Genomic DNA, 19273 nt, shown 5'->3' with positions numbered 1-19273 from the left:
ATTTTCAGTGCTCAAATGCCACCTGTGGTTAATGGCTACCATCCTGACAGTGCAGATACAAAAAGAAGGCTTTGTTCATCTCAGCAAGTAATACTGGAGAGCACTGGTCTAGTAGAGGATCACCAAGGTACTGGGGTAGCCAGAAACGCAGAATGCTTTATTTCTGTGACTGCATTCCTAAATATAAATACCACATTAGTTTGCTAATATTGATATAACAGTAAGATTGTATCATGCCTGACAACCAATCAACTGTCTCAAAAGATAGTAGTTGTATTCTTGTACACATTGAGAGTTTTTAAAGATGAAGTATGAGTTTTAGGGAAATTGAAGACCATTGAACCCCACATGGTTAGATACAGCTACCTGTAATCCAGTTAGTAATGAATTTCAAAAACTGTTGACTACATTCTCTCAATGACAAAAAAGAAGAGATACTTCTTGTACTTGAACATTTTATATTAAAAATGGGGCATAGAGGAATATGCTCTGTCTATCCTACTTTTAATTCAACAACATTTTGACTTTTATCTTCAGAAAGATTTTTGTATTAAGAAATGAACTTAGACATTAAAAATATATTAGGGAATAGTATACTCAAAGATCCAATGTTATTGGATACAGTCTATGAACTCACTACAAAGGATGACAATGTTCAGCAGGAAGAGTTTGGGTGACAGGAGTATGAATTCATCTGTATGTTATCACATTGAGTGCTTATGCAGATTATCCACTTTTATTTCAGTTTATGCTGGATTTTTGAACCTGGCATATACTTCGGGACTGAATAGATGGGCTACTTGTATTTGACTGGTAAGGCAATTAGTAAACAATGGCCCAATAACGGGAAAGCTCATAAGAAAAGGTAACATCACAGGAGGCTCAGTGACTAGAAAAGGTCGTCCAAAGAAAACCTTTGTAGAGAAAATCATAAGACATAATTGAGGGTGTGACATCTACTTAGGTCCCCACATTCCTTCATTGTGGAAATGGCTAATATCAATGGAAAGCAATCAGTACTGCCTACAGACAGACTTACAAGCTAAATTTCATTAGGCTGGTAAACTTCACAGGCTGGTAACTTCACAGGCTGGTAAAAAAAAAAAATTAAATAATAGGATTATAAGTGATCATTCATAATATATTACTAGAATTTGTATTCTCTTCATGAGGAGTATGGGGAGGGTTGTCCAGGCACACGGGCTAGTGTTCTGTAAGACCTATAACTCTGTGTGCAATGAAGGGATGGAGAGAGGTGAAGAATGATTAATAAAAGTTCTAGAAGCACAAGCAAGGAAGCAGAAGTTTGAGACAGTAGTGAACAGCAGGAAGAACACTTGACATTTTTTCCTCCATCAATAGCTACTTAAGTAAGCATGAAATTCTGAGTTTCGCCAGCTTGGTATTTAGTGCTCCTGCAGGGCCTGTTAAGAACACTAAAGACAAATTATACCTGAAAGGAACCCAGGGACCTGCACCGTCCAATATGGAGCCAATAGCCGCATGTTACTAGGAAATAAGTACCTGAAATGCGGCAAGTCCAAACTGAGATAGGCTCTAAGCATAAAATGCATATCAAAATGGAAAAAAATAGTATGATAAAAGTATGCAAAATATCTCATTAATAACCTTATATTGATTACATGCTAATATGATCTTGTTTTGCCTATACAAATGTGTTGAATTAAGGGACTGATTCAATCAATGATTTTTTATTCCATTTTTTATTTCAATGCCTGCCCTAATTTGACTCATTGCAATTGTCCTAATCTGACTCATTGCAATTGTCCTAATCTGACTCATTGCAAATTGTCCAGTTAATTGTATATTTACTGGTTGATGGAAAAGTGTCTAGTAGCTATTGCTATATAGTATGTTAAGATCTAGCTAAAACCTAAAAGGTATTCTTTTCCTTTATACTAATGACATTGCTGTGGTAGGAAATAATGAAGTGAATGTTATTACATAAATATTTGGTATTAATCCATATACAAAAATGTGAGTGCGGAATTCACCCCTAAAGTACAAATTTCTGCCCCCCAAATCAGAAACTCTGGAGGTGCTTAAAATTTGTGCATTAACAAGCTCTGTAGGTTTCATTGATGCCTGCTAACCTTTAAGAACCTCTGCTCTCACAGTATTTTAAATCTTTATCCCGGAGGAAGGATATCAACCTTCTAGAAATGGCTAGATAATTTGTTATTGTTTTGCCAGAGATCTCTATCTCAGGAGAGTTTTTACTTAACAAAATTACATACAAGCCATCAAGAGAATGAGAGATTAAAGGAATAATATTCATAACCATAAGCTCTCCTAAGCCAGTTATGAGCCTTTTCCTTTAGGTGTCTATCACTGAGAACTGGAAGACTGAGATGCGTGCCCACAGGAGGTGGGCTCAATGGCAATGTGAAAAATTTTAGAGCTATGATAATGGGAATATCTTGGGCTTCTTCATCAAATTCACTTCCTCATCTAGTCTTGTGTCAGAGTTGTTTGTAGGTTGGGTAGGTATTATTGCCCTAATTTATGAAGGGTAAGATGTTTTATAACTCTGTTATCATGACCGAGTGTATTTCCAAATGAACAAGATATATTGAATTGTTTCTGAAAAATACCATTGTTTGCAAATTATTAAGTCAAAATAATGTAAAAGTATGGTGTGTTTTAAGTTGAGTGACACTTGCTAATTGTGATTACATGTGTCCTGTTATTAGTATTACCCAAACTCAAAGGTAAGGCATTATTTTTTGAGTTTACTATTCCCACAAATCACCTAAGGAATTTGTTAAAATGTAGATTCCACCTTAGTAGACCTGAAGAGGGGTCTGAGTTTTTTCATAACAAGGTCCTAGGAGATGCCGAACCAGGGTCCCCGTTTTGAATAAGCAAGCACCCCCACACCAGTCCTTTGGAATCCAAATCTGCATTTTTTTTACCAAGACTAGTGGGTGAATCTTGGCACATTAAAGTTTGCAAAACACTGATACCATGATCTAAAGTGATTCAAATGTTTGACTGTACTTTATTACCACCTGGGAAACTTGAATAAACTCTGATTCCTGGGTCCTATACTAGACAAAAAAAGTTAGAAATTGTGTGGTGCAACAGAACCTGGTAACAACGTATTTTCAGAACTTCCTGGGTAAGGAAGACAGAATAATGGTCCCCTGAAATTGTCCACATTCTAATCCTTGGAACCTGTGAATATGCTGCCTTTTATGGCAAAAGTGACATTGCAGATGTGATTAATTTAAAAGTCTTGAAATGGGGGAGATTGTCCTGGGTTATTCAGGTGAATCCAATGTAATCACATGAGTCTTTACAAGTGGGAAATGTTTCCCAACTGAAGATGGAGACTTGATGACAGAAGAAGGGCCAGAGAGATACAACATCACAAGATCTCCACCCACTTACTGTTGCTGGCTTTAAAAATAGGTTAATGGTGACTCCAACCAAGGAATTAAGGTAACCTCTAAAAACTGGAAAAGATAAGGAACTAGATTCTCTCCTACAGTCTCCAGAAAAAAATGTGGCTCTGTAGACACCCTGAATTTATCCCAGTTTGATTCATATTAACCTTCCAGCCTATACAACATTGATAACACAAATGTTATCATTTGCGTTTTTTCAAGGCATTATGCCTGTAGTAGTTTGTTATAGCAGCAATAGGAAACTAATATACCAGTGGATATTAACCCACAACCATTGCTCTAGGGGTCTATCACAAGAAGCCAGCAGAAGGCTTTTGGAGTTTCTTATACATAATAAGGGTTTCTTGGGTCCAAGTGTCCTACAGATTCCCAGAATTTCCTGACCAGCCCAGTCACTCAGATCCACGTCTGCCATACAGGGATCTCTGAAGGGTTGAGGAACCACTGTGTACCTGTAATCTTGAAAGTAAGTGCAGTTTTGCTAATGTTGATAGATTATGCCCCTAATCATTTGCATTCAAAGTGCTATATGGATAAAGGTGGGTGTTTTTATTTGTCTGTTTGTTTATTTTATTTTGTTCTATTATTTTGGTGGGAGGGCAGGAGGAGGCGGGTATTATAGAGTCACAAAAAAAGTTGAAAATAAGAAGGCAGTAAACTTCCCAAATTTTTATAAGATTTTTGGCATCAGAGTCAATAAAACATTCCATGACATACAATATAATCCCAGGTTTTGGACATCTAGCTTTCTTAGTAGTTACTGAGAGTGACAGACATTTTCCTACCCTTCCATCTCAAGAGCTACTTTTCTCCTTAAATGTTCTCATTTGTGCTGTTGTTCACAGATGATCTTGCTCCCTTTAGAGACAGAGCAATGGTAGCTGTAGCCACAAGGCTTCTGTGTGCACAGAGGAGTTTCCCTGTGAGGCTCAATGCGCCCTCAATTGTGATTACAGGAAATTTTCACAATGACAATGCCTCTTCCATTGTCACAATGACAAAATAAAACATGTTAGGGCAGCCATCCTTTCTGAGCTCTAGTCCATGCTAGTTGAAGTGCATATCAAATAAAAATCCCATTTAAATATATTTTATTCATTTTGCATCTTTAAGTAATTGGATTTATTGAATTATCAACAAAATAGCTATAGCTTTCATCATCAGTCTAAGTTTCTATAGTCTAGTAAATTATAATGAGAATATTCAAATGGATTTTAACAACTGACATTAAAGAGACATTTCTAGGAGTATCAGAATTTAAGAAAACGCAAAATTCGGACAGAGGCCAGGGTTCTATGATATGGTGGTTTATACAGCTAAATTAAAGTATAAACTAAAGAGCTGCTTTTACTATAAAAAACAAATTTATGGAGCACACACTCCTTCTAAAAGGTCTTGATTCAACAAAATATAAGGACTGAAAACTGCAAGAGTTACCAGAGATGCCATTCTTTTAAAATTCAGCAATGTTCATTTCCATTGTGCTTAAAGTTTTTGTATTTCTCTTTTTAGCAACATAGATTTGAAGACTATTTTACAATATTGTATAGAATATAAAACTTCAAAGTACATATTTCCTATGTAAAGTCACATGCTGTATAATGACATTTCAGTGGTCCCATAAGATTATAATGGAGCTGGAAAATTCCTATTGCCTGGTATTTACAATGCTATATTTTTACTGTTATTTTAGAGTGTATCCTGACTTATTAAAAAAATCAAAAAAGTTAACTATAATATAGCCTCAGGCTGTCTTCAGGAGGCATCCAGAAGAAGGTATTGTTATCATAGGTGATGACAGCTCTATGCTTGTTATTGCCCCTGAAGACCTTCCAGTGAGACAAGAGGTGGAGGTGGAAAACAGTGATATTGATGATCCTGACTTGTGTAGGCCTAGGCTAATGTATGTGTCTGTGTCTTAATTTTTACCAAACTTTTAAAAGTTAAAAAATTGGGAAAAAGCTTATTGAATAAGGATATAAAGAAAGAATATGTTTTGTACAGCTCTGCGATGTGTTTTAAACTACATGTTATTACTAAAGAGTCAAAAAGCCTTAAAAACTTAAAAAAATTATTAATTAAAAAAGTTACAGTATGCTAAGGTTAATTTATTATTGAAGAAAAAATTAATAAGTTTTGTATTGTCTAATTTGTAAATGCTCATAAAGTGTATAGTAGTGTATAGTAATACCCTAGGCCTTCACATACACTCCCCATTCACTCTGACTCACCCAGAGCAACTTCCAGGCCTGCAAGCTCCATTCATGGTAAGTGCACTGTACAGGTGTCCCATAGCTGAAAACCATCATTCTCAGCAAACTAACACAGGAACAGAAAACCAAACACCGCATGTTCTCACTCATAAATGGGAGTTGCACAATGAGAACACATGGACACAAGGAGGGGAACATCACACACTGGGGCCTGTCGTGGGGTGGGGTGCTAGGGGAGGGACAGCATTAGAAGAAATACCTAATGTAGATGACGGGTTGATGGGTGCAGCAAACCACCATGGCACGTGTATACCTATGTAACAAACCTGCACGTTCTGCACATGTATCCCAGAACTTAAAGTATAATAAAGAAAGTAAAAAAAAAATCTTTTATACTTTTTTTTTACTGTACCTTTTCTATGTTTAGATAGACACATACTTACTGTTGTGTTATACCTGCCTACAGTATATAGTATAGTAACATGCTACACAGGTTTGTAGCCCAGGAGCAATAGGCTATACTATATAGCCTAGGTGTGTGGTAGACTATGATATCTAAATTTGTACACTCTATGATGTTCACACAACAATGGAATCACCTAACATTTATCAGAACGTATCCCTGGTGTTAAGCAACACGTGATTGTGTTATACTAACAATTCTCTTAGAGATTATTGGGGAAAAATTTAATAAGATATTTCCTACGTTTGTAATAGACCATCAGTGGTGACGTTCTTACAAGCTGTCATGAAGATGGCCGTACACAACAATTCTGCGCGTTTTCTTTTGCTATTTAAGAGTGCTCTGTTTGGGAACCCTGACTTATACACTGTGGTTCTGGCCAGATGGAACCTCTGAAGATATGAAAGAAAGAAAAAGAGAGTGGAAAGATGTTTTAATACAAAGTATAAAAAGAAGGGATTGTGTGGAAGCATAATAAAGGCAAGAAATAAAATTCCTTTAAAGCTGATATGAATTAGAAGGGAGATGACTGATTCAGAAAAGCAATGCAGATGCAGTGAAACATTTCAGAGACATCTGAAATAAAATGAAAACAGGTGCCTCTAAACTGCTGTCTCTTTGTACTTTGACTGCTGCCCATCTATTTTCTACCTGGCAACCAGGAAGATTCTGTGAGAATTCAAGTCGGACACTGCCCGTCCGTGGACATCCCTCCAAAGGCTCTCCGTCAAGCTAATGTCCTTCCTCTTGCTCTTGAAAGCCTCTTATGATCAGCCTTCCAGAAAACAGCCTCAATTCAACCCATCATTTGCTCCCCCAGCGCTTCTGCACCTGTTCTTCCTGCATTAAATGCTCTTTGAGTCTCTGTGAATCATTCCTCTTCACTTCCTTTGACATATATGAAATGTTTATATTTTCTGCCTTTTACTGGAAAACTTCACCCCCATGCCTACACCCCTTCTATTTCCCTTCTTTACTTTCTTTTTTTCTTTGTCTCTAGTTCTACTTACTTTCCAGCTTATGCTATTTATGACTGTATTTTTTTCCTATACTGCAATGTAAGCTCCAGGAGAGCAATGAGATTGTCTGAAATATCAGCACCTGGAGCGCTGATTGTATTTTAGGAATTCGATAAATACTTGCAGAATAAATGAAGTAACAATAATCATGTCTTCTGAAGAAGAAATAATCATTACTATTCAGTACTTAGTAGGCATCAAATCTATGTTGAGTGCCTTCCGTAGATAATCTCATTTACTCTTAATAACAAACCTATAATAGATGCTAATACTAGACCTCACTTACAGAGGAAGTAATAGGATGATGGGGAGGGGGAAAAATGTGGCATAGACATGGTCACGGGGTAGTTGTGGTTATCAGAGTCTTCTGATACCAGTAGTTTTTTCTTTTAATTTGTGGTTATATAGGAATGAGCTACAATGTCTGTTGGTTTATTATGTTAGAAGATTATATAGTTGTTTGGGCAAAGCATCATGATAGAACTATACACATTAATCCTATCAGGAAACTGATACAATTTAAAAATTATTTAAAACTACAATAAAATTTTTCTTTATTATTGAGACAGAATCTCACTCTGTCCCCCAGGCTGGAGTGCAGTGGTGCGATCTTGGCTCATTGCAACCTCCACCTCCCAGGTTCAAGCCATTCTCGTGCCTCAGCCTCCTGAGTAGCTGGGATTACAGGTACGCGCCACCACACCCAGCTAATTTTTTTTGTATTTTTAGTGGAGACGGGGTTTCACCATGTTGGCCAGGCTGCCTGGCCAACATGATCTCAGGTGATCTGCCTGCCTCAGCTTCCTAAAGTGCTGGGATTACGGGTGTGAGCCACCGTGCCCGGCCGTCAACTACAATAAACTTACTTCATCTTGGCAATAAACACCAGAGCAGAATTTATCTCTCTAAAAAAAAGAGAATTCAACCAAATTCAGCTTTCTCTCTTAGGAAATGTTATTATGTTACCATTTTCTCTTGGTGGACCTCAGAATCCCTATATTGAGAGTCAAAAGAAACATAGGGCATAGTAATGGCCTTCGTGGTTCTTAGTATTACATTAGTTGATTTACAAAGAATAATTGAAAAAATACACCTATTTCTAGATTGTATCAAAATTATATTTGACTCATTTTATAACTTTAAAATGTGCCCAAATTGAAAAATATAGTACAATAAAGAATCTATATTATCCAAAGACTTCATATCTTTGTAAATCACTTTTTTTTTGATTGTTTTTTCCTGGCATATGTGAGTGGTCTTTATCTCCTCAGAAGTAAAGTGTCTTTTATTACTCAGAAACTGAGCTCAAAGTGATGTAGGTACAATAATATTCTATTTCAAAGGGAAGTGTGCACTCATAATTCATTTTCCTCTGCTGTGGCTTGTAACAAGAAAAGGGATGAACTTAGAACAGTAGAAGAAATATTTTTAAAAACAGCAGTGGGATTTAAAAATAACTACTGAGCTGGATGCCACCTGACCATGATGCCTTTTCAGTTTCACATGTGTATTTGTCAGGGCTTTCCAGAGAAATGGAACCAATAGAATGAATATGTATATATCAGGAGACGCATTATGGGAACTGGCTCATACCATTGTCGGGGCCAAGAATTCCCATGACCTCTGCTGTCTGCAATCTGGAGAGCCAGGAAAGCTGGTGATATAATTCAGTCCAAGTCTGAGAACCAGATAGCAAGAGGAGCAGATGGTGTAAGTCCTGGTCAGAATCTGAAAGCTTGAGAACCAGAAATGCCAATGCCCAAGAGCAAGGGAAAATGGATGTCTCAGCTCAAACAGAGAGAGGAAATTCAGCCTTCCTCTACATTTTTGTTCGATCCAGGCCCTCAGTGGATTGCAGGGCCCAGATTGGTGACAACCTTACAGACATACTCGGAAGCAATATTTTAATACCAGCTCTTTGGGCATCCCTTAGACCAGTCCCAAGTCCATTCCTTGAAAATCTGGTCATTCACATGCATCTCTTTAAATCATGCTCAATGTCTAAATAAGGAAACTAACAAGGTCAAAATTCCACCTAACATAATATAACTATCCTGCATACAACCAAAAATGCACTAACCCCTTCCTCAGGAGAGGAGGTACATTCTTTGAGGAATGGTCACTCTTCTTCTTGATATTTCATAACTTAAATAATATGAAGTAAAATTCACAGTTGTTAATTACTGATATAGAGTTAATACATCTTATGTTATGTGATAAGGAAATAAGAGAGGAAAGAAAACAGAAAAACTTGCTTAATATACATGCATATACTATATATAGTATATATGTATATACATATACTATATAAAAATATATAGTATATATACATATACATATATACATATACTATATATAGTATATACATATATACATATACTATATATAGTATATACATATATACATATACTATATATAGTATATACATATACATATATATAGTATATACATATACATATGTTATATATAAAATATTTATTTATTTATATATAATATATATTTATATATATATAAATCTATTCATAACAAATGAAGGAGAAAATGCTCTTGACAATTACAGTTCTGTTCCTGTAACTGGTCATGTGGTCATAGCTAATCGTTACCTTCTTCCACTACCCATTCTGTATTCTCTTTGGCGTTAGCAAGCACCTCAGATGGTTATGGTTCTTTATTTGGTGGGTTGACCCAAACCTTCATTCCTGAAGAGCCTAGGCCATTAGTTGTTCTGCCTGGATTGAGTTGTTGCAGTTTTACATTGCTCTTAATCATAAGCATGTATTATTAAGAGATACGCTAAGGGATCTTATGTTTTCTAAACATAATCTTCCTTACTTCCATTGTGGAGTGGTAGTCTAATTTACCCTTAGTAATCAAGATAAATCACAGCCTGCAGAATAATTCCCTTCTTTACTTGTTGATTCAGCGGCATAAGGAGCCCAACATAGCTGAGTGAAAGTCTTAACTTCCAGTTCAATGAAACATTGTTGTGTCTCCTGGTGGAAGCATTCTTCCCTCTGGAACTAAGACCTCTAGGCCAGCAGAGGATAAAGTTGTAGGAATAGTAAGAAAAAGTTTTGTTGGTGAGTCATTAGAGGAAACAGTGTGTAGTACCACTCCCATTTATGTTCCTTGATTCCTGGACCTGTGAATACTGGCTATAAGAAAAACAATACCACATAGAGAGCATATACAACCTTCTGGAGAACCTTGTCCAAGCTCTGCAAAGTATTGCCACCTAGCTGGGGCTGTAACTGAGTCTTCAAAAGGCCATTACACTGTTCTATCAAGCAATCTACGTCAGAATGGTGAGGAACACGGAAGACCAGTGAGTTTCATGAACATGGGCCCACAGTAGCACTTCTTTTGCTGCTAAGTGAGTTTCTTGATCAGAAGCAATGCTTTATGGATTACCATAATGGTGGATGAGGCATTCTGTAAATCCACAGAAGTAGTTTTGGCAAAATCATTGTGTTCAGGGAAGGTAAGACTATATCCATAGTAAGTGTCTATTCCAGTAAGGACAAAACACTGCCCTTTGCATGATGGAAGTGGTCCGATGTAATCAACCTGCCACCAGGTAGCTGGCTGATCCCCCCAGATACCTGGAGGAATGGTACCATATCAGGGGCTTAGGGTCGGTTTCTTCTGCTGGAATATTGAGCATTCACTGGTGGGCATACCCATGTTAGCCTTGGTCAGTGGAGGTCCATGTTGCTGAGCCCATGCAAATCCTCCATCCCTGTCACCATGGCCACTTTGTTCTGGAGTCCATAGGGTGATAACAAGGATGACTGAGGAAAGAGACTGATATCCATAGAACAGATCATCTTGTTCACTGAATTATTAAAACCCTTCTCTGCTGAGGTCAATCTTTAGCAAACATCCACCTGTGACACAAATACTTTCATGCTTTTTATCTACTCAGGGAGGTCTATCCGCATACTTCTTTCCCAAATTTCTTTGTCACCGATTTCCCAATCAAGTTTCTTGGGAGTCTCTGATTATTCAACCAAACCATTGGCTTGTTTTGGTATGTAATTGCATATCTGGCCATTTCTTCTTCTATATGAAGTACGAAACCAGGTGCACCGCCTGAAGTTCTGCCCACTGAAAGGAGTTCCCTTTACCAATGTCCTTTGTGGGTATCCCAGAGAGGGGCTGTAGTGCTGCAGCTGTCCACTTTTGAGTGGTGCCTGCATACCATGCAGAACCATCTGATATCAAGAACCAGGTCTCCTATTCCTATGCTGAGTGATTGTAGGGAACTTTTCATGAGGTCATATGTGCAGGGTTGTAGAGAGAGGGCAGCATAGCCGGAGTGGGGACCATGGGCATTGGAGCCACTTCTTCATGTAACTTACTTGTGCATTCAGAGTCTGCTCAGGCCCTATCACATGTATACCACTTTCATTTAAGGATAGTGTTTCTGTGCACATTCAACCTTAGGGCTTTGTGGGTCAGATAGCACCCAGTTCATGATGAACACCTCAGGCTGCTGTATGAGAACTTGGTGACCCATGTGTCAAGCATTCAGGTTTTACTAAGGCCCAGTAGCAAGCCCAGATGATGGCAGGGCTTTTCTTCAACATCCTAAAAGCTTGGACTGTGATTCACCTACAGGAGCCTGACATAGGCTTCATATAGCATTCCTATCTGCTACTGACACCTCAGGCACCATTGGATCTACTGGCTCACATGGCCCAAGTGGCAGAGCAGCTTGCACAATGGCTTAGAGCTGTTACAGACCTTTCTGTTGCTTTGGACTCCATGAAAACTAGCAGCTTTTCAGGTCGTTTGATTAATGGGCTGGAGTAACACACCAAAATTAGAATATACGGTGACTCCAAAATGCAAATAAAACTACTAGATGGGCATCTTTCTTGGTTTTTGGAGGGGGCGAGATGCAACACATCATTTTTCACTTTTTTTGTTTTTGTTTTTGTTTTGGAGACAGAGTCTCACTCTGTCACCCAGGCTGGAGTGCAGTGGCATGAACTCGGCTCACTGCAACCTCCACCCCCTAGGTTCAAGCAATTCTCCTGCTTCAGCCTCCCAAGTAGCTGGGATTACAGGCGCATGCCACCATGTCCGGCTAATTTTCATATTTTAGTAAAGACGGAAATGGTTTCACCATGTTGGCTGGGCTGGTTTCAAACTCCTGACCTCAGGTGATCTGCCCCCCTTGGCCTCCCAAAGTTCTGGGATTACAGGCGTGAGCCACCGTGCCTGGCCTCTTTCTCATTTTAAAGGGATATCTGGACATGCACCACTGAACCCCTAGAAATTTCACTGAGATATAGGCTCCTGGATTATAGTCAGATGTATTTCCCTCCCTCTGACATGCAAACATCTTACCAATAAGTCTACAATAGTCGTTACTTCTTGTTCAGTAGGTTCAATTAACATAAGGTCATCAATGTAATGGACTAGTGTGATATGTATGTATGTGTATATATATATGTCACATTTTCTTTATCCACTCATTGATTGATGGGCATTTGGGCTGGTTCCATATTTTTGCAATTGCAAATTGTGCTGCTATAAACGTGTGTGAGGCTATCTTTTTTTTGTATAATGACTTCTTTTCCTCTGGATAGATACATAATAGTGGGATTGCTGGATCAAGCAGTAGATCTACTTTTAGTTCTTTATGGACTGTCCATGCTGTTTTCCATAGTGGTTGTACTAGTTTATATTCCTATCAACAGTATAAAAGTTCCCTTTTCATTGTATTCCTGACAACATTAATTATTATTTTTTATTTTTTTGATTACGGCCATTCTAGTAGAAATAAGATGGTATTGCAATGTGGTTTTGATTTGCATTTCCTTGATAATTAGTGATACTGAGCATTTTTCCATATGCTTGTTGGCTATTTGTATACCTTCTTTTGAGAATTGTCTATTTATGTCCTTAGTCCACTTTTTGATGGAATTGTTTGTTTTTTTCTTGCTGATTTGTTTGAGTTCCTTGTGGATTCTTGGTATTAGTCCTTTGTCAGATATATAGATTGTGAATATTTTCTACTGCTCTGTGGGTTGTTTGCTAATTCTGCTATTTCTTCTGCTGTACATAAGCTTTTTAGTTTAATTAAGTCCCATCTATTTATCTTTGTTTGTGTTGCATTTGCTTTTGGATTCTCGGTCATGAAGTTTTTGCCGAAGCCAATGTCTAGAAGGGATTTTCCAATGTTATCTTCTAGAATCTTTATGGTTTCAGGTCTTAGATTTAAGTCTTTGATTCATCTTAAGTTTATTTTTGTATAAGCTGAGAGACGATGATCCAATTTCATTCTTCTACATGTGGCTAGCCAAGTAGCCCAGCACGATTTGTTGAAAAGGGTGTCCTTTCCCCACTTTATGTTTTGGTTTGCTTTGTTGAAGATCAGTTGGCTGTGAGAATTCGGCTTTATTTCTGAGTTCTCTATTCTGTTTTACTGGTCTATGTGCCTATTTTCATGCCAGTACCATGGTGTTTTGGTGACTATGGCCTTGTAGTATAGTTTGAAGTCAGGTAATGTGATGTCTCCAGATTAGTTCTTTTTACTGAGTCTTGTGTTGGCTATGTGGGCTCCCTTTTGGTTCCATATGAATTTTAGGATTGTTTTTTCTGGTTCTGTGAAGAACGATGGTGGTCTTTTGATAGGAATTACATTGAATTTGCAGATTGCTTTGCAGTATGGTCATTTTCACAATTGTAATAATCACTTGTTTTTCACAGTATGATAGTCTTTTATTATCCTGGTAGATTCACTATGCTAATCTTTAGTTTACGTTACTGAGTTTGGTCTATCGTTTTATTATTTTTAACTGCTCCCCTCTACAATGTAAATGATAGATTTAAAGAAAATAAATAGGATAATATCACATTTTTCTGTTGTTAAAATTTATATATCAAGAGAAATCTCAGTTGTTTACACGTATATTTTTGGGAGAGGTAACTTTGCAAGTCAGTTGTTTTCAGTTTTTCACTGCTGCTTAAGTAAATTTTCCTATATATATATGTTTGTTGTTGTTGTGATGTGCAAATTAATTAATTTAGAGGGGTATAGTTTTGTCCTAATTGAAAGTTTCATAATTTTTCTATAAACAGATGTTTTCTGTTTGTATATCTCATTTGTTAATGTATATTCTTTGTATTAAAATTATTCATATTTATGTGAATAATTCTTAGATTAAATAATCTTGGTTATTTAAAATGTATTAGTTCTTCATTTCCTTCTTTATTTATTTTTCTTCCTTTTAAATTAACTCAGGCTGCAGAGAATATTGACGAAGAGCAGGTCTTGAAGAATTGGCTTTGACATTAAAAAAAAAAAAAACCCTTAACCATTATCATCTTTAAAATCTGTGTTATAATACCACCTTCTGATAGTGCTGTGGTAAGAAATAAATGAGATATATAATCAAAGCACTTAGTTTACTGCTTTGCAAATTCAGTTCTAAATGTTGGCTATAAATACTTGAATATAGTAAGTGCATTTGCTATGTTCACCCAGTCTATATTTTTTTCTCGATTTCATGGATGTTACTATATTTTATTGCACATGCGTAATTTCATCTTTTATAGAAGTCCTCATTATTAATTTTGATGTTTTATTTGAATCAGTGTTTTAATATTTTGGAAATGAATTCCCCAATTCTGTTTGCTTCTGTTGTTCTTTAGACTCAACACGTTACTAATAATTCCTTTATTTTCATTTTTGCCTGAAAATTTGACCTTATTTTTATTCTGGATATTTAAAAGCTAGAATTTCATTTTTTGCCTTGTAAATGTACATTTATGAATATATAATGGAAACTTGGAAAATATATACAATCATCCCTCGGTATCCTGGAGGACTGGTTCTAGGACCCCCTGTGGATGTCAAAATTTGTGATGCTCAAGTCCTTTATATAAAATGGTGTAGCATTTGCATATAAACTATGCACATCCCCTTGTATACTTTAAATCATCTCTAGATTAACTACATAACACATAATATGATGAGAATGTTATGTAAATAGTTGTTATACTGCTTTAATAGAATAAGTAAAGAAGTCTGTACATTTTCAGAATCTTTAAAATATTTTTGATCTGCAGTTGGTTGAATCTACAGATATGGAACTGTGGATACCAAGGGCTGAATGTGTATCTTTCCTAAGACATAATGTACAATTAATAAACATTAATAATTATACCATTTACATCTTACCAGTTACTAATTTTCCCAACTTTATTTTTATCTTCTTTTTAATGACAATGAGTACTATCAACATATGTATATTTATTTTATTTTACTCAGATACTTTAATAAACTTATGAAAAATATTTCCGCACTAAGTAACACAGTGAATAAAATTCATGGCTGAAGTCCTCACTTCTCTGTTCATTCATTTACTTACTAACCCAAGAAATTATATCTATTGTAAATGAGGCATTATACTGGGTGTTAGGAAAATAAGCAAGAATTAATTAGGGGTATAGTTAGTCTATTTGAGTGTGGAGTCAATCTTCACTCACAATGTAATGTTAAGATAACTATTCTCAATTAAACAAATATCTGTTTGATAGAAGTTGAACAATAGACCTCATTAGTAGTAAATATTGTGTATTTATAGGGAGTTTTGGACATGTGGAGCAAATAGCAAAATACTAATTTTGGAAGCTCTTCTTTGCTGCTGCTGCTGCTTCAAAATATTAGCCTTAATGCTTAAATCATATAAAATTATTGAATTACTGTGCCCAGAGAATCACTAAATTATATCAAAGTAATTAATAGCTATGGAAGGATGGTCACAAATTATTTCAGAGATTAAAATATACTCTGAATTTTTACATGTCTAAATAAAATTATTTATATATCACAATTTTTGTTAGTCAATCGTACAAATACTTAGTAATATTTATCAGCAGAAAATTTTTCTCTAGGTCTAATTTAACATTTTTACTTTAAAGTGCATATTTATATACAATGCTTCAGAATAGAAACAACATGAGCTGTTGAAGATTGAGTAATTCACTAGAGATTTTGGTAATAGTAATCATATTTAAAATGGTGATTATAGAAAACTTCTTACATTTATCAGTTTATTAGTAAATATAAGGCACACTATAAGCATTTTACATATACAAGGAGTCTTTCATAAATTTTCATTAAAAATTTATGTTTTGAAAAAAAGTATGCATAAATTTAAAATTTTTTCTGCACCAAAACAAGCTCATGCTAAGTTGTTACACAGTCTGAACAAGATCTAGTTTAAGGCATTAAGAAGGATAATAAATCACTTTGAAAAGAATTCCTAACAGAACAACATGAATTATGCTAAAATTGAAGCAATAACAAATATAAAATTTATAGTGAAGCTTGGATGGAAGAATGGTTAAATCATTGTCTTTTAAAAAATAGCTCATGAGGACAATGCCCCAAAGAAATCAGTGGTTTTCAAATGGATAATTCGTTTTAAGAACATAAGAGATGACGTTGAAGATGAAGCCCACAGTGGTAGACCATCCACATCAGTTTGCAAGGAAAAAGAATTAATCTTGTTTGTGCCCTAATTGAAGGAGACAACCGCAGAAACAACAGCCAACATCGTGGACTTCTCAGCTGGCTCAGTTTAGACAATTCTAACTGAAAAATTAAAGACAGGCAAACGTTCCACTTGATGGGTGCCAAAACTACTGCACCCATGTCAGTTGCAGACAAGAGCAGAGCTTTCAATGGAAATTTTTTTTTTATTGTACTTTAAGTTCTAGGATACATGTGCACAACGTGCAGGTTTGTTACATATGTATACATGCGCCATGTTGGTGTGCTGCACCCATTAACTCGTCGTTTACATTAGGTATCTCTCCTAATGCTATCCCTCCCCGCTCCCCCCTCAATGAAATCGAGTTGGTTTTTCAGAAAGATCACCAAATTGCCAAGCGATTAGCGAGACTGATTAAGAAAAAGAGAAGACTCAAATACGTAAAATCAGAAATGAGAGTGTGGAAATTATACCAATCATATAGATAGGTTAAATATTTTAATTTCTATCTCTTTCTTGTAATTTAAATGTCTTTTACCATTAGTGACTTAAAGCATTTTACAATATATATTATATATTTATATATTATATATATTTCATATTTTATATATTTTATGTGTATAAAATATACATTAACCCTCTTTTTTTCAACTGCCTGTGTAATAATATGTAAGGTCTTTTGTACATTAAAGAAATTTATCTCATAGATGCATTTATGTTGCAAATCCCCCAGTTCATCATTTGGTGATAATTTTGTCTTTATGATGAATTTTTGTGAAGGCACGTCTGTCACTTTTATGTCTTCTGCTTTTAGTAGAAAGCTTTTTCTGCATAGAAAGACCTTCTCTATTGTAACTTTATGAAAAATAAGCTTTTAAATTTTCTTAGTGCTCATATATTTAATCAATCTAAAATAGATATTGTGCATTTCAATCTGAAATGTATATTGTTTATTTTGAGTTAGGTATACTATTTGCATATTTCATTCTCAATGAGTAGTCAACAATCTCATTCATTTAATAAATACATCCCATCCTTATTGCTAAAACAAATTTCACTTACCATATGTGTTTGATGACTCTGTTCTTTTTCTGCAAGGCTATCTTTCTTATATTGGTGTTTTATTTATTTTTGCTTTCTGTGTATTCTTTTAGACCACACTTTATTTTTTAAAAATTACCCTCATAATCTAGAGAAAGGGGGTAAATAAGAGAATCAGTTTTGGCAATACATATATATTTTTATACTTAAGCGCAGCAAATGAACTGTGGAATCATGGAATAGATTCAGCAACCAGCATGCTATGTGTAAAAGGTACTTACGGTTTGATCTGGTAAATTAAAAAGTTAAAGTTGACTTAGCTGAAAACGAGTTAACATATAAAATTATATCAATAGAAATACAGTAGGCAGGCTCATGGAGATTGGTCTGCTAGCTTTATGCAGTTTATATCAAAAGTTTAAATTTATATCCATGCTGAGTGCTCACATTTATGAGGGCTACTGTGTAGTCATTTGACAAATTGTCAAATATTCAATTCATAGTATTAATATAATATAATTAATTATAATATAATATATTATATTAATATGTAATATATTACATATTAATATGTAATATAACATAGTATATTATGTTAATATGTAATATAATATATAATATCAACAATATTAATATAATATTATAGCAATAATTATACAATAATATATAATATAATTATTAATGTATTAATTATTACTATATTAATGATTAATATGTCAATTATTACTATATTATTAATATAATTATATCACTATTATTATAGTATATTAGTATAATAGCATATAATATTAATATAATATAATATTAATATGTATTATATTCTAACTTATATTACTATATAATATAATTAATTATGATATAATTAATATTACTAAAACCGGACAATGTGTCATATGGATAAGTCTAAAAAACCAATTGAGATTCGTGGTTTGTATGGGTGGTGGGAAAATAGCTTTGTATGCTAATGGAAAAGAAAACTCATATTCATTCCATGTGAATTACTTTGGTCCACTGCTCATTTGAAAAATATTTCCATGCAAGGAGGCACTGCGTTGCCTTAGCTCCTGTTTGGTTACCAAGAGATGAAGTTTGTGCTCTAGTGACTGATTTATTTCCACTCTGTGGAATGGCTCACATTAACAGGGAGATAAAGAGTGAAAAACTAAAATTTCATTTATAAGAGTTTAATTTATTTTTACCATCAGATTGAACCAAAACTCTATAATACTAGAAATTAATCCTGAGGGTTGGCTCTAAGTTAATAACGTCCTTTGTTTTCGTTCCCTTAGATTTCTCTTTTGCTACAATTATTTCATCACCACAGTTAATCCCAACAAGTCTCCATTAATTCGATGCCAAATAGAACAGTATTCTAAACCAGCAACTCCGTAGTTACTTTCTATGGCTCAACTTTCAGAGTTTTTGTGAAGAATGAGATTTAGAAGCTTATTATTGACCAAAAATATGTAAAGCAGACTTGGAAGTTGTTTTCTGGGATATGGCTGCACTCTTAAATCAGTCACATATCAAGAAAGAATAACTGAAGCCAATAAAGGCAATGGTAGAATGCAGATATTTTCCTCTGACTGTTCTA

The sequence above is a fragment of the Pongo abelii genome, chromosome 1 (genome assembly GCF_028885655.2).
Source record: "Pongo abelii isolate AG06213 chromosome 1, NHGRI_mPonAbe1-v2.0_pri, whole genome shotgun sequence".
Taxonomy (NCBI): domain Eukaryota; kingdom Metazoa; phylum Chordata; class Mammalia; order Primates; family Hominidae; genus Pongo; species Pongo abelii.
This window is presented reverse-complemented; position numbering follows the sequence as displayed.